Below are 27,814 nucleotides of genomic sequence, written 5' to 3' on the forward strand. Positions count from 1 at the left end.
GAAAGTTTATATGTGTGCCTTGCATACAAATCTTCTTCAAATACTCTCTTCAAACATGAGCACTTTACATTAGCCTCCTAATATCCTGCTTAGGCACCTAAATGCCCTGATTTAAAGTGCTGAATGAAGTGCTGAATGCTTGTAGCTCCTTACGGGCTTTACTGAATGAACCCATTGCACTTTGTAGACCACAACTAAGTAGCAAGCTAGACTATATGCTTCCAGCAGTCAGGGAAAGTGCTAATTGCGTATGAAGAGGAGGAGGAGGGAAAAAAACACACATAAACAAACAAAACCAAAACAAAACACCAAAGTGTGTTAGCAGTCAGAATCAAATGGAAAATAATCAAGGGAGAAGGTGTAGGTTCTGGGTGCTCTTAGTTCTGTCTCTTATAAATTCATTAAAGCACCTTCTGAAAGTGTAATTGTTGCTGGGAGTACATGAAAATCAGCTTTATGAGCATTTTAACTGCAGTCACCTAATTTTCACAACACCAGAGCTTGGAAAGTATTACCTGAGTCTACTCAATAGAATTATGTTCTCAAAAGGCAGTCATCTTCCTAGAGTCCTACCCTAAAACAGAGCCTTTGCTGGTACCTGAGCATGAGCTTTGATTCCAGACCTGTGGGAACATATACAAAACTTGAGTCACAAGGGAGACTTTTCTCTTGGTATTATGTTTAATTTTGAATTTCCTGGCCTATGCTCATTTTTATTAGTTGTAATGATTTAATGATTATGTACACACTTTTTCCAAACTGAGTGATTCTAAACAGTAACCTATGTGGACAGCTACAATATTAAAATACAAGTGTGTGAGATTTACAGTGGAAACAACCAGTTGTGATAGAAGGCAGCAAACATTTTTTGGCATATTTATTGGAAGAACAGAATGATACTTTGTACATATTGCCTCCATTTCTTTTTCCAGCTGCAATGTAGATTAAGTATAGGGGAGGGAGACAACCCAGGCTTGCAATCCTGTAGCTGATTTTATGGGTCAGTTCTTAGGAGGTAAATTTCTAGCCTCACTATCCTTGAATGTCTCTTGGAAACAAAGAATCCCTCGATGCTGTGGATAGTCCACATTGGGAGGAGGGGCAAAACCAAATATTTTTTGTTCCTAAGTTTCTAGGAAACTAATTGAAAATGCACATGATGAAATTATGTTAGAATTGTCCAGAAGCTTTTGAGGGAAGGGAATGAGAATTCTTGTACCTGGTGCTCTTAATGTCAGGTAGAACATACGTACCTTTTTGCAATCAGAATGGTTAGAGTTTCAGACACATACACAGTTTACTTCTAAGGCTGTGGATTTGATCAGGTTGTGTAAAAGTCAGAGCTTCTGTGACATTTAATCACCAAAATCTTGTTTTCTCCCTTTACAAAAAAATATGGAAATAAATTTCCATAGCAACGAAATCTTTAAAGTGAGTGTAGGGGCATATTGAGTTAATAAAGGCAGTGAAAGAGCAGGGAAAAGAGAGGGTAGAATTGTATCAAGTCTCTGTAAATTCTTTCTCTCCAAGAAAACAGGACTTTGGGGGCTATGGATAAATTTTTTGCATGTTTTAGTCTGTGTGCTTTAAAAGTATCCTGGGCAGCCTGTACTGCTGTACAGCACAGTGAAACTTGCATCAATAGCAGTGTTTATTTATCAGAGATTGTGAGATTACAGTTTATTTTTAAAATACATGTTTATTATAGTTCTATCTATTACTTGGAGACTTTTCTCCTTAAAAGATGTTATTAGAAGTGGCAAAACGCTGCCACAAAATAGCTCTCATGAGTTTTGACGTAGAAGCCATGCCAATTTTTATAAGCTTAGTTTTTGCTTCTTTGGACTACTTACATATAGTATTTTTGGCTTCTGGTAATTTGAAATGTGTGGAAACTCAGTGTTAGCAGTTTTATGGAGGGATTTTTTGTTTATCTTGTTTTTTGTCTAAGCCATTATATATTTTTACCTTTTCTGACCTGAGCTGTTAAACAAGAATTTGACTTTTTGTGGGTGATTGTAGTTGAGAATAGGGATTAGGTGAGGAATGAGACATACTTGACAAAATCTTATTTACAAATAAAATCCCAAACAGAATTTCTTGTAGGACAAGAAGTATCAAACCATGTGCCTTTAACCCAGCTCTAAACTCCTCTCAGTGAATGTTGCAGAGCTTCTTCTCTCATCTTATTTGGGGTAAAGTTACCTGCAGAATGTGTATTTTTACTGTCCTTCCTTTGCACCCAATTTTGTGATCTATGTTTTCTTACTGTTTCACATATGTATATGCAGTCTCTCTTGCAAGCAGAAAAACAAAAACAAACCAACTGTCCACGCGCCTTTGCTCTGGTAGAGACATCTTTCCTTGGAAGAAGAGAGCAGTTGACTATTTCAGTCACCTTCTGTAAAACTTATCTCAAGAAAATCTTATCTTAAGTTAAATCTGTACTGTATGCATGTAGTTAGTGATAATGATTCACTGTGCAAGTCACCAGGTGGAGGGACCTTGTTACACAATACAAAAGTGGGTCTAAAGGCAAGGTAAGCAGATTGCTTCCTTGGTTGGCTGGTAGTAGGCTGCTACTAGTGCACAAAGCCTGAAGCTATCTGAGGAAATGTTTATACAATGCTCAGCATTTGGCTATTTATGATCACTCTTCTTGTTAGGAGACCTGGTAGTCAAAGTAACTTCGACCTCAGGCATTCCAAAATCAAAAGAAAGCATTAACAATGAAGAGGTAAACATTAACTTTTGGAAGATTTCATTTGCCTTCTGTTTTGCAGTCCTGTAGATTAAGTGTTTTCAGGATTTTGTCTGTAATCATGAAGCTTGAAAAGGGTGAAGAAAAATTCTTAGCATAATGAAAATTGTTCTTACGTGATGCTAGTATACTGTAAGACAAAACTAAGCTGGCTGCCGTTGTGACAGATTATTTGATCTGTAACTTTAAATCTTTAGGTTTACATGAAACACTAATTTAAAGAAAATGTTTTTTAATTTAGTCAGTGTTATGGTAGGTCACTGTTGATATGTTCTGAAGATGTCAGGTTTCTAAATGTAACTTTTTAAAACATGCTTTTTATTTCCACCCCTTTTCAGTCTAGAACATGTTTTCACTCCATCATAAATCATGATATATATGGTAGTGTAGACCTTGACTGCTGCTGCCTTGGAACTGCCCTGCTTATGGTGTGCTGTCAGCAACTCTCGATTGAACACTAGCAAAAAGGTGTCTGTGTCTGTGCTCCCTCGGGTTGATCTTCAAGGCTCTGCAGTGCCCAGGTTGCTCCTCTGTGCTCTGGTAGCCTAATAACCCCTGCCATCATCAGGTGGAGTAAGGAAGATACGGGTGTTGGTATAGCTTCTTCACTGATGTCTGCCTTGTTTATATGTGTGACTGCAAGTCTACATCTAGTAAACAAGTGATATATTAATATAGTCGCTAAGTGGGCTAGATCTTTGAGTTATAGCTTGGTGTCTTACTAGACATAAAGTCATTCTGGAATGATAATCATGTTCTGAAGCAGCAGTGATTTAGTAGGTTTGTTAACCAAGACATAGTCCTCTTTGACCTGAGCCTTAACGCTCAGTGTTTTCAGCTTCAGGTCTGTACCAATCCTATGTAATGCTTTTCTTTTTCTATATTTGAAGGAAAGAATTCCAGTGCCTGCCTAAGTCTCAGTCTTTAAACTATATTCTAAAGTGTAAGGAAGAAAGGGAGAAATGAATAATGATAAGAAAAAATAAATAAATAATAAAAAAAGACTGAATAGCTCTATATGTGGTATGGAAGCAAAAACTTGTGCTATACAGACTAACCATTCCATATTAATTGGCAAAGTTGTTCTTATCAGCCAGAGAATGCGGCACCTGCCTTCTGACCTTACTGTCTGTAGTGTTTGTGTATTTTTTTGTAAATTCTGACAGACTAATAAAAACTGAAACTTTATAAAATCTTTTTTGATGTGTGACCTTGCATTTTGTGGCACTTGGTGGTTAGCAACCAACATACTGCCTCACTGGGGTAGTAAATTTATGTTTTAATACAGTTATTTGTTTTACTTGTAGTGTAGCAGACAGCTTCAAACCCTTAGGGAGAGCTTTTTAAGTCTGTCTGTCTTTCAGTCTGCTTTGCTACTTCATCCTCTAGGCTAGGTTGCAGTATTTTGATTAAATGTTACATTACTGTGATACATACACAAACCATTTGAAATATTCAGATTTGGTTTAAAAAAGGCATTGTTTAAAAATAACATACATGTCCACAAGCTCACTAAAGAATTAACGTTTTTGTGTGTCCCAAAGCCATGTTACTATATATCAGCAGGCTTCTAATCATGTTTACATGAAGATGTGCAGCTAAATAGGTCAGAAATTTTCTTGCTAAAAATCCTGGAACTGCTTGTTTAAAATAATAAGTATTTGCATCTGAAATCATAACATGTATTAGTTTTGTGTTGACTCCTTCCAGGAAACTCAATTTTCTGTGCATTAAAGCAAAAATGTAAGTTGTTTTCTGATATTTATTTATTTATTTATTTATGTTGATAACATTGATGGCTGCAGAAATTTAAGTACATCTACTTTTCTCAACATTGTTTTTTGGTAAAGTAATATGATATATTCTGCCATTAACTGACTGGTACACTCAACTGTGAATTTCATGGGCTACTTGCAGACATACAGACTCTTCCTGGAAGCTTGATTAAATGTGAATGTCCAGTTAACACCACAATTTCAGCAGTTCTTTACTTGGATGTTACATTGTGTTATGTCCTTATGCCATGTGCAAGTGGAACCAGATGTATTTAACATGGGACTTTTTCTGGTTGTGGTGTCTTGTGGACATCTTCTTGTGCCCTGAAGCAGAGCTTCATGTTCAAAAGTGGTTTTGTTTTTTTCCCCTCAAGATATTTATTGATCTAATAGGATAGCTAGGCCATCCTGAGTGCAAAACTACTTGTTTGTGAGAAATAGCAATGTTTTTCTTGTCTGTGAAGATAGCTAGAAATCTAGTTCTGGTGTGACTAATGTTAAACTTTTTATTTTTATTTTTATTTTTATTTTTATTTTTAATTATGAACAGACATGTCTGAAAGATCATGCAAGTTCTTAGTTAAGATTTACATCACAAGCTGTGCTTTGGTCAGTATTTGGCCATGTTTTCTTGTTGTGTAGGCCATGAATGACTGGACCTGAAGTGCTACTATCTAGAGATACACCCCAAAAATTGTGAGGCTGGTTAAGCAAGATCCAGACTTGGAAAACATTGATAAAAAGGCCTTTTGTTTTGTGACAAGATAATAACATAGTTTTCAAAGTCCATCTGTAGCTTGAAATATCAAGTTCTCTTGATATTTCTCAAGTTATTGCAGAAATAGCAGAAAAGGGAAAGATGCCTGTGTTTTAGATAGCCCTTTCATGCAGAGAAAAAATCTTTCATTTGCTGGAAACTATTGTGTCCTTAGGATGGTAAAAAAATCAGTAGTAGGAATTACAAATAGAAACTGTTGATGTAGGTGTAGCTGTATAGCTGCCAAACAACTCAGCGTAATCAATTCCTACATAAAATATACTGTCTGAGGCCTCACTGGACACCAGGAACTTAACCACCTGAAGTTAACAGCAGCAATGAACTTTAAAGGATTCTTGTTTCAATTGTATTGTACATTTTCTTTGATATCGAAGTGTGAGATAGTTTTTCATATGCCTTATTCTTGGAGTTTAGATTTGTTTTTAAGTTTTACCCTTTTCTCTAAAAAGCCGTGATATCTTTAAAAGCATGCACAGAAAATTATTTGAAGTTTGTATTTAAATGCTTGATACAGAGTTAAAAATGCTTATTGCTCCGTCACAGTTAATCTGTTTTAGCCTATTTGAACAGCCTGTCAAGGACATGCAGATTTGATACCATAGAATCATTAAGGTTGGAAAAGACCTCTGAGATCATCTGGTCCAACCATTATCCTAACACCAACGTTACGCACTAAACCATGTCCCCAGGCACCATTTCCAACCTCTCCTTGAACACCCAGAAGGACAGTGAACTCCACCACTTCCCTGAGCAACCCGTTCCAATGCCTGACTGCTCTTTCTGAGAAGAAATGTCTCCTAATTTCCAACCTGAACCTCCCCTGGTGCAGCTTGAGGCCATTCCCTCTAGTCCTATTACTAGTTACTTGTGAGAAGAGGCTGACCCCAGCTCCCCACACCTTCCTTTCAGGCAGTTGTAGAGAGCAGTAAGGTCTCCCCTGAGCCTCCTCTTCTCCAGACTAAACAACCCCAGTTCCCTCAACCACTCCTCACAGGACTTGTGTTCCAGGCCCTTCACCAGCTTTTGTAGCCTTTCTCTGGACATGCTCCAGGGCCTCGATGTGCTTCTTGTAGTGAGGGGCCCAAAACTGAGCACAGTACTTGAGGTGCGGCCTCACCAGTGTAGAACACAGGGGGACGATCTCCTCCCTGGTCCTACTGGCTGCACTATTCCTGATACAAGCCAGGATGCCACTGGTCCTATTGAGCACCTGGGCACACTGCTGGCTCATGTTCAGGCGAGCGTCAGTCAGCACCCTCAGATCCTTTTCCTTTGCACAGCTTTTGAGCCACTCTACCCCAAGCCTGTAGCGTTGCATGGGGTTGTCGTGGCCATAGTGCAGGACGTGGCACTTAGCCATGTTGAACCTCATCCCATTGGCCTCTGCTCATCAACCCAGCCTGTCCAGGTCCCTCTGCAGGGCCTTCCCACCCACTGGCAGATTGACATTTCCCCCCAGCTTGGTGTCATCTGCAAACTTACTGAGTGTGCACTCAATTCCCTTGTCCATATTGTCAATAGAGATATTAAAGACGATGGGCCCCAACACTGACCCCTGGGGAACACCACTGGTGACCAGTCATCATCTGGATTTCACTGTGTTCACCACCACTTTCTGGGCCCAGCCACCCAGCCAGTTTTTAACCCAGCAAAGAGCATACCTTTTCAAGCTATGGGCTGCCTGCTTCTCTAGGAGACTAAGTCAGAGGCCTTGATGAAGTCTAGGTAGACTACATCAACAGACTTTCTGTCATCCACCACACGGATAACTACATCAACAGACTTTCTGTCATCCACCACACGGATCACCCGGACATAGAAGGAGACAACGCTGGTCAGGCAGGACTTGCCTTTCATGAACCCATGCTGACTGGGCCTGGTCCCTGGTTGTCCTGCAAATGCTGTGTGATTGCATTCAAGATGACCTGTTCCATCACCTTTCCTGGCACCAAGGTCAGGCTGACAGGTTTGTAGTTCCCCGGGTCTCCCTTACTTCTTATAGACCCTTATAGATTGGTGTCAGTCACATCAGCAAGTCTCAAGTAATCTGGGACCTCTCTGGATGATTATGACCACTGATAGATGATGGAAGGCGGCCCAGCAATCACATCCACCAGCTTCCTTAGCACCCTCGGGTGGATCCCATCTGGTCCCATGGACTTCACAGAATCACAGAATCACAGAATTTCTAGGTTGGAAGAGACCTCAAGATCATTGAGTCCAACCTCTGACCTAACACTAACAAGTCCTCCACTAAACCATATCGCTAAGCTCTACATCTAAACGTTTTTTAAAGACCTACAGGGATGGTGACTCCACCACTTCCCTGGGCAGCCTGTTCCAATGCCTAACAACCCTTTCAGTGAAGAAGTTCTTCCTAACATCCAACCTAAACCTCCCCTGGCGCAACTTTAGCCCATTCCCCCTCGTCCTGTCACCAGGCATGCAGGAGAATAGACCAACCCCCACCTCTTTACAGCCTCCTTTAAGGTATCTGTAGAGAGCGATAAGGTCGCCCCTGAGCCTCCTTTTATCCAGGCTGAACAATCCCAGCTCCCTCAGCCGCTCCTCGTAGGACTTGTTCTCCAGGCCCCTCACCAGCTTTGTCGCCCTTCTCTGGACTCACTCATGCACCTCGATGTCCTTCTTGTAGCGAGGGGCCCAGAACTGAACACAGTACTTGAGGTGCGGCCTCACCAGAGCTGAGTACAGGGGGACAATCACTTTCCTAGCCCTGCTAGCCACACTGCTTCTTATACACAGTCTGAGAAGCTGGGAAACAAGGAAGAACGTGTTTCAATTTAACCTTTTTTTTTTTTTTTTTTTTTTTCCAGAAAGACTATAAAGCAAAACAAGATGATGAAGAGAATGGAATTTAATAAGAAAAATATGAATTTATAATGTCATTGAATGTCGAAATTTAAATTGCAGCTCAGACTTCAATGTTTTAATTTCCCACTCAGTAGAAGTCATGGTATATAGAGAAGAATATATGTGCATTCATATTTTGACATATATTAATTTAGGAGGCACATCATGTGATGTTCTGGCAATAAATTTTTGGCTCATCTTAGAAATTCTTCTGAATTTTTAAAGATGAATGATTCAACTAAAATGCACAGAAGTTCTTTCTAGTAGTTTCAGAAATGTGTAGTTTTCTGAACTTCAGGTCTTGCGCTTTTATTATATTTCCTACCTCAATTTTGCTTTAAAAAAAAATCATACTGGTTTTGTTGAGACTTCTTTTATGTAGAGGAAAACATGGTTAGCTGATCGATAAACCTGAGATACTGTCTTTGTCACAAAAAAATGGGATGTTAGAGACTTAAATTTGTGTCTGTACTATTCTAAATATTTTTGTAAACACTTCCTAAGAGTCCCTTAAAATGCACAAGGGACATTTATAGTAGATTTTGAAATTAAAGGGCTCAAGTATGCCCCCAAATGAAAAAGAGATAATGTGAGTGACAGCTGTCAAACTAATGAAAGTTTTCTTTGGAGGTCATTTGAAACAGTTTCATGTGACTAAGAAATATCTATTTTGTGTCCTGTTGTCCTTTTATTGCAACAGAGGATCTGAAAAAGGTGTTTGTTTTTTTTTGCTTTCGGCCTACTAAACTCAACCCCCTGTGCCTCTTTATACCTTGCCCATCTGCTTCGTGTTTTGTGTTGCCAAGTGTTTCTTTAATAGGTGCTCTGTTGTGCTGAAGTATATGTCTGGAACTCGAAGGGGGGACCTAAACTTAATGATGTGAAATTTCAAAGTGGCTTTAAGAGATTAGAGTGAATTTGCTTGTAAGAAATGATAATCTAAAACTAATGATCACAGATGTTCATTCAGGTAAAAGAAATAATTACCATACGTGAAGCTGGGATGCAGCATTGCCCTTCCTATATTGAGAGAATTTTCCACTTACTGTTTCAATATTGCTAACTTATGCTATTAACTATTAGTTGAAAAGAGTGGCATTGGGATTGAATTAGAGAGGGTTTAGAGTCCTGCAATTTACAATGATTTATGTAACCATTTAGGAACTACTACCCCACTTGGATTAGAAATGTGGATATGAAAATTTGTTTGAAAAAATGCTACCTAATGCAGTGGATTTGCTTGGAAAAAAAGAATGCCAGCTGTGTAAAGAAATTTTGGGTGGTGGTGTTACAAAATACAAACCAGATGTTACAAGAATAATCTTAAGAAGCTAATTGTGAAAGAGTACCTTAGCATATCTTGCTAAAGATGGTAAGGATGAGTTACCATCTGTTAAATTCTATTCTACCATTGTTAAATTCTATGTGCTATAGTAGGAGAGAAATCATCACTAAAATAGGTTATGTGATCTAAATAATTCTGCCGTAATGCAAAAATGTATTTATTCCTCGCTCTATATTTTTCTAATATTTGAATACCAAAACATTTTCAGAATTTTCTCCTGAGATAATTATGTGTCAAAAAAAAAAAAAAAAAAAAAAAGGAAAACCAGACATGAGCAAAAGCTCTAGCCCATGGCTTTCAGCTGATTTTTTTAATAAGAGTCAGAAAATAAAACACACATGTCCAGCATAATGATGGTTGAGAATTGACTGCTCAGTTATAAATAATTGAATAATACAGATACAACGCTTGAAGGGATTTTTTTCACGTCCTCCAGCAAAGGATCCTCTGGGTACCAGGTTATGGGTAGATTCCTCCAAGTTAAAGGTGTAAGCCTATTACATGGGATGAACAGAGACATAATGGAAAAATTTATAGTCAGGGGAAAAAAGGATAAGTTATATAAGTAGAATGAATTATTTCTTCATCGCAAATTATCTGATACCTTAAGATCTAACGTTCACTTTCACATTTCATCAGAAGCAGCATGTGTACTATAAACATGTAAATCTTCAGAACAAAGAGCAGAAACTAGAATTTGGCTGAATAATGTGTTGGCGAAGACAAGGTCAGTCAAGGCTCTGCCATAAGCACACAGAAGATTGGGCCAGATGGGACAAGACTTCACTTCCACTAGCTTCTGCAGAGTAGCACCTTGCTTTAGAAGAACTGTCATATACACCAAATAAAGTTTCAATTCACTTATACATACCCAGATGGTAACTTTGCCTTGGAAGGTTTTCTTTTAATAAAAATCAAAAAAATTTCTCACACATGAGCTCTGTAGTGTCCCAAAGGTTTGTTTAAACAAACACGGCTTTTTATTGGTTTATTGTGATAAATGGTAACCCAAAAGTGAAAAATTTGAAGTGTTATTTAAATGTATAATTTCAAGATTCTAGCAAGAAAATGAAGTAGCAAAAAGGAGCTAAACATAAAGGACCTGCTAATTGTTCATGCATCTCTATTGAACATGTTGAATAGATTCTTTGCCAGTGAGACTGAGCCGTGTGCATGAGTAGAGATTTTTAATACAAAGAATGATTTTGAAATGCATTTGACCAATCTTACTTTTTATTGTCAGCTATTGTTTGATAAATATTAAACAGCAACTGATTAGAAAGCTTAGACGCCTGTTTGACGGCAGATTTTTGGAGTTCATGGGATTAGCTGAAGAGCTTTTGGCATATTTTAACATTTTACTGTGTATCTCTGGAAAATACCAACCTCTCAGAAGGTTACGCTGTCATGTTTCTCTCATCAAGTAAATCCTCATAAAGATGTGTATGAAGCACCAGGGGTTCCTCACTTCCTCCACCCATCAAGCCTAACAGCAAAAGCAGTGACTCCAAATCAGTGACTATTATGGTACGTTTTTACAGAAAGCTGACGTCCCCTCCCTTCCGTTTTTATGAACTACTTTATGTATGATGCCACTTCATACTTGTCAGTCTGAAGGTAACATCACTAATGAAAGTTGATCAGTCAGTGTATTTATAACAGAGTCCTCAGACCCCAGGGTGCTTCTCAGTTATTAAGCAAGAGTAAAGCTTGTTAAGATCCACATCACTGGGATGGCTTAGGAAAAAGCCAGCGTGAAAAAATAAGTCTTAAGCTGACAGTTTTAGCATTTAATCTGTAACTGCACAGGTGACTGCTGGTAGCACATTCCAGGCATGGAGCAGGGAAGTGCTGTCTTCTCTCAGCCCAGTGTAGTAGGTGGTACCAGGGTATCTGTCACAACTGTGGTATAAAGGGTTGAAGGAACCAAAGGAAGAGATTTGTTTGGCAGCCTTGTCTCTTGTGCCAAGGTATAAGGAGTCAACGCATTTTGGAGCTCATTTCAGCCACATCAGAAATGAAGACCTGATGCAAGTACTGTAAGTAGATGGATTGTTATGAATCAGTGTTATGAAATGAAACAGAACTATATTGAGACTCCTATCTGCCAGTTACAGGTGAATTGTGCAAACGTTTTTGCTGCTGTATATTCCTCTACTGATTCTTAAAGTTCTGTTGTGTACTCTACAGGGAACTGAATTTCAAAGTTCTTCCTGATAATACCACAGCCTCAGCTTTAGCCATCTGAGTGTTAATTTCTCCCCACTCCTTCAACAAAAATCCTAGGTAATATTCTCCTCCAAACAGCCTAAACTTTTATCTAGAATTTATAACCAAGATACAAAAACTGTCCAGATCAAAGTTTAGTCCAAATCGTAAAGTAAGATTATTTAGAAAGAAAGAAAAAAAGAAAAGGAATTCTTAAATTACAGATACAAAATTAGCAAAGTCTAGTTCACAAAAGGTTTTTAGCAACTTAATTTTTGGACTGTGTGATATCAGAAACTAGCAATGGTGTTCGAGTGTAGGGGTATAAGACACATCTTATCATGATCGATGTTTCTGTCCACCTTTCCTCTCAATTACTCTAGTGTCCATCAGACAAGACAATTTGAGAGAGGAACAGTGTTCTCAGAGGTGGATCTCTTAAAATCTTCAGTAGAAGAAAACTCAGAAGAGACATCAAATGGCCATGAGATAAAAATATCTCAGGAGCTTGCACCTTGTTAGACACCAAAAATTTGGTGGTTTTGGTCCTCTTTTGGACCAAAGTAGGAAGGTATTCATTATGAAAATGTTTGAATTCTAAACAAAATTTTGTTTCCATACTTATCACTTACATAGCAACTGTTCTTACGTAGCACAGTATCAGCTGATCTGAAAATGTTTCCTCATACAGAATATTCACAAAAAAAAAAAAAAGGAGTAAGTTTATCAGAAGGTGTGTTGTCAATCTGAGTATGTTTATTTTAAGGAAATTTTGTGAAAGGATTACTATCAAACTAATTCCTTCCATGTACCCATGTCTGCTGTGTCCCATGTCATGTTTCTTTGTCTTGTCACTTTGCTTTCTTTTTTTTTTCTTTTTTGCTTTGGGATTTCAAAACCATATTCTGTGTACAATTTTCAGTAAAACTGGATGATACTCATATACAAAAAAGCTCATTTTAATGCAGTAAGAAGAAAAATGACAATCAGTAACCTCAAAGATATTCCAGTTTGTGGCGAAAGTCTTAAATATTTACAGAATCTGTTTTCTAGTGTGTATTGATTGTCATCAAGTAGTGATAATTCATCTTTTGCTTGACACCATATCACTTATTCTTCTATCATTTTTCCCTTTGACAGTCTTCTTAAAAATGTCAGAGCTCTTAAACTATATTGGCTTATTATTTTGCTTTGAAAGTAAAATCAGTGGTCATAGTTGCAGAAAATGATACATGAAAATGGTCTTCAGAAATGCTTTATTATTTGAAGATGATCAAAATATTTCATTTTTTTCTTTCCTCAGTAGTTATAGAAAGTCTTGTCTCATATCGAGAAAATGTGACTCCATGAGGACAACATAATTTGGTTACTATTCCCATAACTGGTTATCTCAGAAATACTGGATCAGAACAAGGAATAAAATCAGAACAAGGAATAAAACATTCTTTATAATAAACAACTAAAAGTTTACCACGTAAGGCAGTGTCTCCAGGTCTAGATTTTGGCCCCACAAGTCTGGCTTTTTTTTTGTTTGTTGTCTACTTGTTAACACATAGGAACTATTTTGAAAGAGAAAACTATCTTTACCAATACATATTAGACTCCGGGTGTGGTGGGAGGACTAGCATGTCTGTGTGTCCTGGGGCCTGACAGGCTCTCCCATTGACCTGGAATTAACATAGGCAAGTTCATCGTTCCCCCTGCCTAGATTGTTTTTCTGTGGATTAAGAATAATAACAGCAGATTGATTCCATGATTTCTATGTGCACCTAGCCCCCAGAAAGCTTCATGTCTGTCGGCTGGTTTACTATAACTTTATTGATGTGTTCTGGAAGTAGTGCAGTTACACAGCCCAGAGGATTTCAGGGTGACTAATAGAAAGGATTAGAATTGTCTGTAAATGGTGCTCATGGTGTAAATTTTTCGGCTTTGAAAGGCATACTTTATTTGTGGTTTCAGGAAATAAGAATGGAGTCTTTTCAAAATGTTTCCAAGAGACCAGCAATTTTATAAGTAAATGTCTTTTGTGTATGTGATTCTGTATGATTCTTTTAATGACAAATTGCTCAAATAAGTCTTAATCAGAAAAAGGTACATGGAATATCCAGTCTTAAATTTTGAATATTATTTGTGTCAAGAAGAAGCCTAGTGTTAGAAGAATTTCAAAACGTGATCATTTTGTCTACTAGTAAAATTACAACTTTTCAATTTCTGATTTTACATCCTGGATTATACTCCATCAATGCTGAGTAACTTTTTTCATCTCCCTCTTTATCAGACTACATTAAATCTTTGTTGCTTAAGGGGAACACCAGTTAAATTAAGTGATGGATCTTCCCCTCTCTTGTATGGATAATTTTATCGGACAGCAATCAGTTCTGCCAACTTGTAAGGTACCTGTGAAGATAACAGTGCAAAGATTGGGAATACCTTTGTCTTTAGAGAAACGTGATTTGCATGTAGGTCTCGTAGTTTAGGGAAGAGATAGCTGTGCTATTAAGCAATAAATTTGTTCCTTCATGCTTTGCCTGTTGCAGTGGATACTGTAGCAGTACAAAGACCTGCTCTGTCTCCATATTTCTTTCAGTGGGTCTTGCAGTTACTCATCAACAGTTCACTGTTTGCTGCCCTTTGCTAATTATGGCCATGTTTGCCCGTTACATCAGATGAGTGATCTGTTACGAACTTGGGCTGAACACTTCACATGTACTTAACAAAAGATTTTTATTGAATAACATGACTACTGGCCACCTGGGACAAGGCCAAAATCAGAGGAGGTGCCTGAAGCGAAAGGTCAGATTCCACAGGCTGACCCAGCTCCTTCCCTGCTGCTTCTCTCCTCCTGCACTCCCTTCAAGTGCCACACCTGGTAAAGCACCACCTGCCAAGTCCCTGCAAGGGTCATGAGAGCCAAAGCCAGGCAGGAGATGACTGACAGCTTGATGGAACTGCTTCATCTGGACCATGATGGCCAAATGAGATAGAATTCCCACTGGGCATATTTCTCTGTGAATTAATACAATTACTCCAATACATTGGACAAGTTGTCTAATTTCATAGATTTGCATAGCAGTGAAGAAGGAGTCAGCACAGTATCCATATGAGTGTCGGTATTGTCAAAGTAAGTAGCAAATGCTGATTTCACAATCGTTGAAAAATGTGTCAGGAGATCACTTTCTAAATCACTACTGAGAATTACTTGTCATCTGTAAGCTCTCACACAGGACGTCACTTAATTCACACAAAGTGCTTGTTACATTGTGTAGAAACAAATGCGTATATCATTGCTATCAGTTATTCAGGAAAGTATATCCCTGATAGCAGACTTTTTGATACACCTTTGGAAGGTAGCATCTTGTTTCACAAACTCTTTTTATTTGCCCCAGTGGCTGCAGAAAGTAGCATCCAAGGTGGATATGAGAAGGTAAGAAAAACTGAGCTAATTCCTAAAAACCTGTGTTACGTTCCCAGAGGTGTATATATTACCCCTTTCCAGGCTCGTATTCCTGTTTGAACTCTGTTCCCAGAGTAAAGCTCCACGTGAATTGTCTATAAGCACTGTCCGTGAGTAAGCACAAAGTGCCTCTCTGCCTATAGCTGGACCCATCTTTGTCTCAGAGACCTTGACCTCTAACAACGTCTCACTGTTTTCAGAGATGAGAGATGATGCCTACAAAGTATAACTCCTGTAGGCATACAGTAACTTCTGATGTTTGTGTATCAAACAGATACTAACCATACCCAGTTTGCTCTTAAGCCTCTTCACTGTCCAGTTTCTTCTAGATACAGTGGAAGAATGTAGAGGAATTTGAGATCAGTTGTGTGAGTGGGTGAATATTTGGGACTGCTGTGATTTCTTCAGTTCCTCTCATCCTCTGATGTCTGCTGCTGCTTTTTTTTTTTTTTTTTTAAAGGGCAAGATGGTTGAAAAGGTGTGATTATAGCTGTGAAAACAGCAACTAGGCATACTCAGTAATGCTTTTTATTTATCTGTCTGTTTACAGTTCAGACACACAAACTAGTGAAGGCTTAGGGGACTTTTTTTTTTTTTTTAAACTTTGGATAACATAAAGACGATTAGCTAACCAAAAATATCTCTAAGTAGCTCACTTCATTCTGCATTTGTTTATCTACCCCAAAAGCTAAGCATGGATTTCTCAAAGCTGTGTTAACTCTCCTTACGTTCTGCTGGAAACTTCAGGCTTATCCATAAGCAGTTAAAGTTAATGAAACAATGGAGTTAGTTAATTCAGAAAAAACGATCAGTTTGTGTAAGCTGGTGGCTGTTGTCAGCTGGGAACTATCATGATTGTCTGAAGAACAGTTGATTTATTCCGTCAAATTTTCCACTGTAACAGTAATATATACATATATGTATGTGTGAAAAATTATGGAGTCCCTTGGTGTTGTGGAGAATCTCTCTATGTCTAGCAGGATGGGAGGGTACTTTAATAGTTATTTTAGCAGCACATTCAGTCGAGCCCCTGCCAATACAGTCCATGTAAGTGCTCTCTCTGCCTTCAGTATCTGAACTTTGTCTCCAGTCTGAACAGGGATAGTCAACCAAAAACATCACTGCTCTGAACACGTCTTCCTCCTCGGTGCACTTAGCGACTCATTTCTCTTCAGGTCTGTTTGTCACTGTCAGGCAGGTGCCTGGCAAAGCTCCTTCCCCTTTGTCTTACTGCTCAGCTCTGCTCCTCCCTACTTCTCAGTGTAACTTTCCTGCAGCAAAGAGGTGTCCCAACTGCCTGAAGATCCCTAGCATGAAGGGTAAGGAGAGAAGAGAGATCTGCCTCCCATTCCAAAAGATGGTGGAAAAGAAAGGAAGCACTGGGGCTGAAGTTGGTGGGTGCCTCCGAGGAGTGGGAGGAGAGGGGAAGGAGAGCTTGCTGCTGATTCCACTCAACCAGGGCAAACATGTCAGATCTCAGAAGCAGGTTCCTGTGTGCTGTCTTAATCCCATCCATGTTTTGTTCATCAGTGTTTCTCATTATTCAATGTACCCTTCCTGAAATGTTTTGCAATGCCCTTTGAGAAACATGACAGACTATTGTTAAAAAGTTATTTGTAGGGGAATTAGTTGAATGTAAGTAAAAAGAAATATATGAACTAAATAGTAAAAAAAATATGTGACAGAAGAAGTAAAGAGTAATTATTGCAAAATTATCTCACTTTGGTGCAATATGCCCCACAACCTTACACTTTGTGCTTTTGCAACCTCTTTTTTTTTTTTTTTTTTGGATGAGATGAGTTTTGGATTTTGTTGTTGTTGTTAAGAATATTCATTTTGCATCACTCACAATCTAAAACCCAAAATGCAGTGACTATGTAGTGCAAAAAATAACGATTTTAGTTACATGTTGAGATTTTTTTTTTTTTCTGGGACTTTCAGTGACATGACTTAGCAGGTATATGCTGGGTATCCAGACAGTTCTGAAGAGGTTTAAATGGTACACTTCCAAGCCAGAAGGATTTAAAACTGGGCCATTATGATTCAATTATGGTTTTTAGAGGATATAAAAGCGCATTGCTGAGTCAAAAGAAACCATTTTTCCTCCAGTCTATTTTGGGCTGCAGAAAGAAGTGTTAGGCTGTCAAATTATTCTAAACTGGAGAATTTTTATTAAAGTTCAGAAAGAACTTGCACGCTTTCAGTTGGCGTTTACATAGTCATAACGACTTGGGCAGGACTGCAAATGTTTTTTTATTATCTGGAAACCCATTCTATGAAGAAGGCAAAAAAAAAAAAAAAAAGATTTTTCAGAGGATTTAAAGCATAATGTTTCACTCCTCAAAATATGTTCTTCGCTTGCTTTTACAAATTTCTTATCTTTAAAAATCAATGCTGTTTCCATTTATTAAAACAAACTGAAGTAGTATTCTTTGCATTTCCTTTTCTGTCTCAACCCTTCCATTAACATATGGCATAAAAGAGTTGATTGGAATGGCTGCATAGTGACACCAAATATGCTTATACTTGAAAGAGCAGTATTTAAAATACTCAGCCATGTGGATCTGACCAGATCAAGAACTCAGTCACAGCATAAAGGGTTTGGGGGTTACGTGTTTTACATTCCTCACATAAATACATCAAAGCTTGAGTATTTCAAGAGCAACCCAAGATCTTTATGCTTCAATACACTGATGGATCTGGAGCAAAAACAATGTGCTGCCTTGCCTTTTTTTTTTTTTTTTTTATTGAAAAAAGGATTCTTGGAAGAAAAAAAAAAGTCTATGCATAGTGATGCAAGTTACCTTAAGTGTTAGCTAGATGGCACTGAAACACACTCGTGCTGCTGTATTAAAGTGACTTGTTTGGAGCACTGTCTTTGTTAACAAAAAGTTCAGGACTAAAGTATCTCTTAGCTGCTTCTTTTCCTTTTCTGGCCTTACATAAAAATCTGTACATCTGTATGTTTTTTTTTTCTTTAAAGAATGCTCCTGAATGTACAAACCCCTCCATATCGACTAATTGTATAGTCAGAGGAAGACAACATGAGATAAGCAATGCTGAAATTTTTGCAGGCCATGTTACATTTTCATTTATTTCTTTTCAGAATTTGAAAGTCCATATTTTAACATACAAAGGATAACCCTTTCTTTCTCACTATAAAAAGATATTTTCCAGGATGTAGCTATAGAAGGACAGCATGCTAGGTATTAATGATAGTTAAATACAAATTCTGCATGAATTGCAGTGGAGGCATAACAGACTAAAATTCTACCCTAAGAAATAAACGTTCCAGCAGTACTAGCTGCGTCATCAAAAATGGTTAGATATAACTCTGCCCAGGGGCTCAATGCTGTCTGTTTTTGTAAATTGTTAGGGAATACTCAAAAGACAGGTGAATTGGCATAAAAACCTGCTTTCAGATAGCTTCAAGGCAAAAGCGAACAAATTGTAGCATTCAAAAAGCAAAACTCAAGCACTTTTTCCTTATCTCTGTTCCTTTCCAGGAAATTACTTTGTTCCTGCAAAATCCTCAGGCATTCTGCATGATCTGCACTCATCCATAGTGCATCCAATGCACATTTCTGCTGTCTCCCCACCTACCTCCTCATCAAGTTGCTACTGTGGTCACTCACATATTTTTAGAACTAATCCTCTGATATGCTGAACTGCTTGTAAATAAATAAGCATCTACTTAAGGATCCCTGTAGTTGTTGATTTTTTGTTCGTTTGTACTCTTGTTCCCAAAGGAAATGGTTAAAAAGTAATATTTGAAGCTGGTGGGGAAGTCAAGGCCATGAGCATGGGAACCTAACATCCTACACACTCCAGTTCCAGCAGTGGGATGTAGGAGTCCCCTCCAGCACTGTCCTGGAGCTCACATTCCTGTCAAAGCCCAGCTTTCTGGGGACACATTTTTACCTCTTCTCTACCCAACGTGGAGTCAGGTTTTCTCATGGGTTAGTGTGGCTCCTTTTGACCTTACTGAAATGCCAGATTTTGGCTTCTAGTTGCAAAATGCTGTATGATGCTTGATCTTTTCCATTTGGAAAGCAAAGTTCATGCAAAGAGAAGTTGCCCTTACACTAAATAATGTTTTTTTTCCAGTCTGGATGAGTGACATTTAGAGCAAGGAAGAGGCTCAGTATGCAAGAACAAGTTATTGATGGTGTTTTCAAAAAGCCACCTCCTCCACTTCCAGTCAGCGTGTCAATTTTCTTAGCATTTTAAGCCTTACCTCTCTTGGAATTCTGTGAAACTCTCAGTAAGAGCTTTGAGGTTTGTTGTGTCTGGGGCTTTTTCTTAAGCGGAATACACCAAGAAGACTTTGAATCTTTAAAACTTTTATAGCTTTCTCAGAAAGCAAATAGAGAAATAAAGCAGAGCATCGTAAAAGGGAGTGAACAGATTTGCTGGGTGAGGCATACTCAGATAGTTGTGTCTGAAAGCCGGTTTTGTCCTTGCTTGCTGGCAAGGGCAATGCCTCTTATTTTTTTCCTTGTTTAGGGGGATCTTTGTGACCTCCTGTAGGCCTCTAGGAAGAGTTTGCCTGTTGTCTCTGAGACCTGGTTCCCTATTTCTCTCAAGTCTCCTGTTCTTATCCACGTGGTTTGTGGCTTTCCCTGTTTTCCCCCTGCACTGCAGAAGCTTTTCCCAGGTCAGTGCTCTGGCAGAGGAAGAGCTGCCTCCTCTTCCTGAGCATTCCACCTGAGCCAGGGCACAGCTGGCTGGTACGACCAGCCGCCAGCCCTGGGCTCCTGACAAGCCCAAGCCCTTCAGCAAAATGTACGTGTACTGTAAACTGTGAGCAGTGACTTATACACTTGTAACATCTGTCCCAGTGAGAATCTCAGCTTTCATGGGGGAAATAAAAAAATCAAAAAATATATACATAGTCCTCATGGTTTTGGCCAATACTTAAGAATGTAAGCCTTTTTAATCTGGGATTTCAAAAGACAAATAACAAAAAAACTAAAACAAAGTGGTTTTTCTGGTCTTCTAGTTATTTCTGTGATAAGATTCAAAGTCTGACTGTGGGTTTGACAACAGCGAGGCCAGCCCAGCTGTTAATGTCCTTGTCTGAGGGAGGTCAGTTGCAGGCTGCAGGAAGTGTTCTTCCTGTTTAATTGCTGGTGTAAAAGCACCTCCACCTGTGCACACATGCAGCATGTGGGAGGTTTGTCAACCTTTCACACAGGCACTTAGGCTGGGATCCAAAGATGGATGTAGGGGCATGGTATGCTCTCATGTTTGCACAAGCCTAAAGGTAGGTCTTTAGGTTTTGCTCGGCTGCCACCTGCAGTTGCACATCATCCCCAGGCACCGTTCGTAAGACCTTAAGCAGTGGCTGTCATGTCGACGCTCATGAGTTGACGTGCAGAGCACTTGTAAAGCCTGTCCAGGTCTGCACATCCCAGCTGCCTCTACTCCATCAGGATTTCAGAGTGCCCCTGCCTGTTTGTACTCTAACATATTAGGGCTGCCATGTGCACTGACGTTGGACTGTGTGCTCAGGTTGATACTAAATTAATTACTTGAGCTACTAGAGCTGAAGTCTCCTCCAAAACCAAGGGCTCAAGTCGTGCTTACTCATGTTCACTGTTGTCAACTGGGGTCTAGTTATTGCATTGTAAACAGATTCAATATTGGCAACTGAGAACCTGGATACTGCATTCGTTGTATACAGAGGCAAACAACTTTGAAAAGAGAAAATGTCAGTCTTAGGGTGAGAATACCTGCATGTTTGGGGTCTGCCATAGAAAATGCAGATGGAAATGTGGAAATTCTCCTTTCTGTTGAAAAGGAGGGCATTGTCCACTATTCTACAAAGTCACTGAGCAAAAAGTAGGACGATATATTGTTTTCTAGAAAAAATTCAAGTGCCTGATTCTTTTGTTTGTGAACCTGTGAGCCTGTAGTAAGGTTTCTAAGGAGCTAAGTTTGGCATTTCTTAGAGACTAACTTAGACATAGCTCTGCCCAGAATGCTGATTTCTGTGGAGCCCATGCTTAGGTGCTTTACTTTCAAAGGATTTGAGATATTTATGCTTCCAGTCTGTAGGCAGTTACAAAAAGGAGTCACTGCAATTTTCAGCATACTGGTGTTTTCATTGTTTTTGTAACTTTAATATTAGAAATACTCATTTCAGAAATCACCTCAGAAAAAAACAAGCCAGCAAACTGTTTCAAAGAAGCATAAATACCACTGCATAGTAGACTTTACAGTTTAGTTCCTATTTAGATATGTGAATTGTGGAAGCTGTGATTTTTAATATCTGGAAAAATGGCAAGGTCTCTTCAGAGTGGCTCCTTAAAAATCTAGCAGTTGTCATTTCTGTCTCTGCATGTATTTTGGTTAATGATTTTTATGTTCTTGTGTGAATAGGAAGGAATTTTAATGTAACTTGCATGTATGCAATTTAAAGCAGGATGTTAGCCTTATAAGTCGTAATTTTTCATCACTGAAATGAATATTGCTAGGCAGATAAATCCATAATGTGCGAGCCCTCCTAGTCTTTAAAGGTTATCCTCATTTTTTCTCTAAGCAAGGTCAAGAAGTGTACGTGCTGCATTGATTGGCAAAGTTGAGAAGCGTGTAAATGATTAACAACTTCGGGCTTCTTTGCAGCCTAGTTGCTCTCTTGAAAATCAATCGAGCATGGTCAGTCCCCTTCTGTGACATCTCAGGATGCATAATGCTAAAAAATCCCAGATAGCCTGCCACGGTGATTCTTCCTGAGCCAGACTTCAATGCAGAGAAGCAAGTTTGGAATTCATTATATGGAAATTAGTCATGTCCTCATTAGAAAAGTGGAGGGAAAAAAAGTACATGCATGTATACACACAAACACACACAAAATGAAAGCCCTTGACAAGTCAAAGGATGTATGTGCTACAGTGTCTACCCCACCCACAGAGGGAGATGTATAAATATATATGTTTGAGTATATGTGTGTGTTCATATATATATATATGGATATATATAATATGTATGATATATAATATGTATGATATATAATAAATAAATATAAATAAATATATTATAAAATATATAAATGTGTAATATATAAATAGATAGTATATAATATATAAATTATAAATGAAAGGATTAGAAGTCTCTGCACTTTACTGGATGTTGTAGTAGTAGTCCTCTTTTTGTCCTCTTTTTTTTTTTTTTTTTTTTTTTTTCTTCTTTTCCCTCTTGGTCTCCTCAGGAACCACTTTTCTAATGACTCTGGAGATTTATAGTTTAGAAGGTAGAGGGGTGCTGGCTGTGAAGTTGGCAATAGGGGGACCTCAGCACGTTAAGAACTGTAGTTATTTATGCTATACCCACCGAAGATAAGCAGGCTTTGGTTCCTTCTTAAAAGTCTGAGACCTAGCCAAATAGGAATTGCTGGCAATGATTCTGAGAGCAAGTATTTGCAGATTCAAAGATGAGAAGGGAGAAAACAGGAGGTGGAGTGATTACAGACGAGGTTCCCAAGCTGCCTTTCTGGTTTTGTTCTCATGATTTGTTTGGTTTTGTTTTGTTTTGCTTGTTTTTTAATTTTCTCTTTTCTTTTACTTTGTGATTTAATTTGAATATCTCCATAATTAATGACCTCTGAGCCTTCCACTCCAACCTGATTTTTTTTTAATACAAGCCTTTGTTCAAAAGAAAGGGGTAAGAACTTGAGTTTCTTCTTACTTTAACCCATTACTGTTCTCCTTTAAGACTGTGTTGCTGCTCCTTTCTTCTCCTGGTTTCTGATTTTTGTTTCTATATTATTGATTTATTTTACTTCTGAGATTTCCATCCATTCCCATCATATTTATAACTTTTACCCCATATCTTACCCTTGCAAAGGCAAAAAAAAAAAAGTGTTTGAAATTTCTCTGTTTAGCATTATTTTATTTTGAAGGAGAGAGGATTCCAGGATTATGTTGTCCATTTCTGTGTAAGACCAAATTTTTATTGTCTTTCAGCTGTACTGCACTAAAATTTCCATTTCTGCTTTGCACATTTTGGCTGAAAAGTATGCAACAACAAAGAGATGTCTTTTTATAGCTTGACTTGAGTTCTCTAGGCTTTTTTATTCCTTAATAGAAAGCAGGGCTAGTATAATTGTGGTGGTAAAAATATATAACGAATTTTATGGAGAAAGGTAATATCTTTTATTAGGCCAGTTGTTCATCTTTGGCCCATTTTTCCAATTATACTTTGTACGTTTTGCTAACCATGCTGCTTGCGCTAATAGAAGATGCTATCTCCTTTCATGCCTTTCCTCACTCATGCATAAGAACAGTAAGTCTTTTGTCTTTATTCTCAGTGAGACTCTGGCAAGCAAGGTAACTGATGATGTTTCAAAACTGATTAATTCTTTCAAACCAATTCCTTTGTATAAAAGCAGTAGCTGAAATTGTCAGCTAAAGGCTACAAGCCTAGTTTAGCTGGGTTTGCTGTATATCTGTCTGGCTGAATATTTGAATCGTAGAGTTGTGGAATAATAAATAGCAGATGATACTATACTCAGGCTTCCCAGGATGTAACATTGGATCATGTTAGATTTTACAAGACTCTAGACATAAAGGTGGACCCCACCATTTCCAAAGGCACTGTTACGTTTCAGTGTAATAAGTGGCTGAAGAAAATAGTAAAAGTAGTTGAGGCATATAACTCACTTGGTTACATACAGTGCAACAGAAGCATGTTAGAATAAATTTTCCAGATCTTATAGTAAAAGAGGTCACTACTGTCTGTAGTGCTTATTTATTTGTATAATAGACACTTATGAGGGAGCAGAACCTCCTGGTGCACTAGAGAGAACATCGTTACAAATTCTTGCTGGTTTTACAAGTATAACATCTGAATTTAGAGGCAGGAGGGAAAGGAAAAAGAGACAAAAGGCTTTTAAGCAGCCTGCTTAATGTAATCCAGCACATCCATGTCAGAACTGGTTGTAGAAGCACCATGTTGATCTGGTATCAGGTAAGTTTTATTGTAGTACTTCTAGCAAAATTTTGGACAAATTTATACTTTTGGGAGCAATTTAAGGTAACTATTCTATCCATGTGGGAGAGATGGAGGAGGTTTTAGAGGGAGTCTTAAGGCATTTTTGAGAGAAGAACAATGAGCTGATGAGGGGCAGGGGGAGTTGGAAATGTAGACAGAATGGATATGTAGCAGTGGAGAAGTTCATCTTAAGTATCTGAACATTATCAAGGAACTGAAGAAGTGCGTATTTCCAAAAGATATTAACAGAATTTTTTGCAAGATTAATGAGTTTGGATCCTTCCTAGCATCACATCTGGGGAGCTTGTGTACTGACCCTGAAACCAAGCAGCCTGTGTAAAATGGATGTTCTTAAAACTGCCAGGTGGGAGAGATCTTGTGGCCATGTAATCCTTTTTAAAGTATGATGGCACAAGGACTTCTTGTTTTAAAGTTGTTATGCTTTTTATGTTTAGTTGAACTTTTTTTTTGGTTGTTGTTTTTTTTTTTTGTTGTTGTTTTCTTTTTTCTTATTTCTTTTTTTTTTTTTTTTAATTAAATGCTTGTACTTAATGTTTACTACTTGTAATAGATCTCATGTAAGTGTTACCACTCAGCCTGCTGAAGAAGCAGGGATGTATGTGCAAATTACTACAATACATGGCAAGAATATGTCCTAACGATGTTCTCGGAAGTCATGGTTTGGTAGGTCTCTTTGGCAGCAGTCATGGCTTAACAAAGTCTCACCTCTTCCTTCAGTTTTCCACCCCTGTATGTCATTCCCTCCATTGGGCTGACACAATGTCAGTTTGTACAAGGAACTGAGCACACTGAAAACCATAGAAAACAAGCAAACTCCTGAAGCAGCATTGCTGTTCTCATAATATGAAGCCATGGTCTAAATTCACGACTTAGAAAATAAATGTGATGCTTCTGTTAGCTAATTTAATTTTAAGAAGTTTGACACACTCTTCTCCGTTGTCTTCTCTCCACCTTCCCACTCCTGTCTTTTATTAGCAAATTCAACAATATAATCAGCAAGCCAGGTAATTAGTTTCTAACATTTAAAGCCTCTATATGCCCTTCTCATGCATGGTTATGGCATATGTGTTTTTGAACTTTTTTTAAACCCAATATTGAGGACTGGATGCAGCTTTCATCTAAGTTTGCAGTAAGACGAGGGCTCATGTTTGTGTGCCATTTAGTTTGGTTCAGCAGCACATTTTGTGCCTCCCTTGAAGGGGAGAGAGAGGGCTCTAAGGCAGCTCACCACCGCAGTGTCCTGAAGAATTAGTTGGGGAAGGTTACCTCTCTGCTCTTTTATTGCTTCCTTGCCAGCCAATGTCCTGCTCCGATGCACAGCTTTTTTCTTGTTTGCATTATTGTCTGACCTTAGGCAACCTAGTTCAGTTCACTAAACCTTGCTTTTTTCTTTTATTTTTTATATACTGAATTATGTCGATCTGCTAATATCTACAAATCTGTGTTTTATATTGGAGTGCTTATTAAAAACAAGCCAAAAGCTCAAAATAGAAACAACTTTGAGGTTTTTTATTTTGATGATTTTACTGTAGCTGAAACATTCAGTGATGTGGGTGTCTGCACAATACAATATAATATATCCTCTTCCAAGTCCTGCCTTTTTTTGTGTTCTCGGAGAAATCCCACACTCATTAAATAGTTTTCTATTAGGATAACTTGGAGAAAGAACTGCTGTACTTCAGTCTTCCCACCGAGTGAAGTCTCATTATAAATCATCTCTTTATGGTTCCAAAATACTGCACTTCCAAACTTCACTCATTAATGAGACTGGAATGAATTTCATAATGGCTGGCTGTTTACACTGGAGTCACACTCAGGAAAGACTATTACTGTTGACTTCCTTGATGCCTGAAACACGTCTGCGATGCAGAAGGCTGACAAACCGAGAATTAAGAGGGAAGGCTGTGTGTGTGTGTGTGAATATGAATGAATATATGCAGGCAAAATCAATTACATTTGCACCATTTTTATTTCTTCCTGCTTTGTTTGGTCCAAAAAGTGAAGAAGCTTATTTAAAACAAATGTTTTGATAAACATACTGAATCTATTTAATACATATACATATATATATATATATATATTAATTTATTCAAAAAGCATATATGCATTTTTACATTTCCCTCATAGAAGCTGAATTGTTTTACAGCCTAACTAATCAGACCACACATCATTGCCTAGTGGGAAGTACTAAGATTGCATTTTAAGCCAAGCAAGATAGCAGTGCAGACGTTCAAGTAAGTTTAATATAATTGGTTAAGGGGCTTCATCATACCTCTTACAGTACCAGCAATTGACCTCTTTTAAGTACTTCACCCCTTAATAGTTGGTTGAAAAGTGTCTTGGTGTTGGTTCGCAGAAGATTGCTTACTGCCTCATTTCTTCACATTAGCTTAATGGACCATAATGAGTCACCATGCCAATTTCAATCCCATGACATGAAGTAAGTTTTGTCATCCATATTCTGGTTCACTATTTTTCATAGCTCTCTTTTTATTTGGATTATTAGGGATTTGATTTTGCATCACTGAGGCTAGTAATTGCTTTACCTTTAACTCTGTCTCTGGATCACACCCTAATAATACAATTCATGTTTTTAAAGGGGCTATACTAAAAAAGATATTTAAAATGAGCATAGAAAAAATAACAACAAATATATATATATTCTTCATATTTAATGTATAAGGAAACAAGGTAGAAGACATTCCATTCAAGGTATTCTGTTATTTTTCTCAAACATGCTTCTGGGGAAACTTTTTGTTGAAGTATTTTCAGTTTTTATTATTGGTTAAATATTCTTATATGTGTTTGTGCATTTCTATTCCTGTGATATCATTGCAGCTCTATTTGCTAGTATCATTGAGTAGTCATTATTTATGTAGCTAGACAGTGCTGTTTGCTGCAAAATGTTTAATTTGTTCTCTCTATTTGTTTTCTAATAGATTTTCATTCCCATTTCTATCTAGTGTATTCTGTAGGGAGTGAATATAAAAAACTTCCCCAGAAATTAACATAGGGCATGACAAGCTCTCTTCAAATTAGTCTTTGTGCAGAACCAATTCTATAAGAAACTAACCAGATCTCATGAAAAAGAAGAGCAAATGAAATTGATATTAAGATGTTAATTTTCCCAGTGTTACTTCTCTGAGATCTCAGTATTATTCATCAGGTCTTACAGAAGCTGTTAATTTCATTTTTTCCATGAGTGTTTTTTTCTTTCTTTTTTTTTTTTTTTTTCCCCAATGTATTATTCTTCAAATATCCAAGCATGTATCTCCAGAACTGTGGTGGTTTTACTCAGGTGGGCAGCCAAGTTTCACCACGGACTCTATCTCATTCCCCCTCCTCAAAGAGGAAGGGGGAGAAAATACGACACAAAGAGCTCAAGGTTTGAGATAAGGATGGGGAGATCACTCAACAATGATCATGATGGGCAAAACAGACTCAGCACAGGGAAATAGTAAGATTTATTGCCTATTACTAGCAAGCTAGAGAAGAGAGAAACATAAGAAAGAAACCAGAAACGCCTTCCCCCCCCCCCCCCCCCCCGTCTTCAACCTCCTTCCCCTGAGCAGTGCCGGGGAACGGGGGAATGAGGGTTGTGGTCAGT

At 38.1% G+C, this 27,814-nt stretch overlaps 1 protein-coding gene and 1 long non-coding RNA gene across 4 annotated transcripts in view; both read left to right on the forward strand.

The window, feature by feature from the left end:
* Window positions 1–27,814, forward strand: part of TMTC2 (transmembrane O-mannosyltransferase targeting cadherins 2) — a 256,087-nt gene that overhangs the window by 112,204 nt on the left and 116,069 nt on the right. The window lies entirely within an intron of this gene.
* On the forward strand, window positions 1,142–3,956 carry LOC311429022. The gene is made up of 2 exons (XR_014688015.1): window positions 1,142–2,737; window positions 3,100–3,956. It is a non-coding gene; the product is annotated as an uncharacterized lncRNA (long non-coding RNA).

This window comes from Aythya ferina (assembly GCF_964211825.1).
Source record: "Aythya ferina genome assembly, chromosome: 1".
NCBI classification, from domain to species: Eukaryota; Metazoa; Chordata; class Aves; order Anseriformes; family Anatidae; genus Aythya; species Aythya ferina.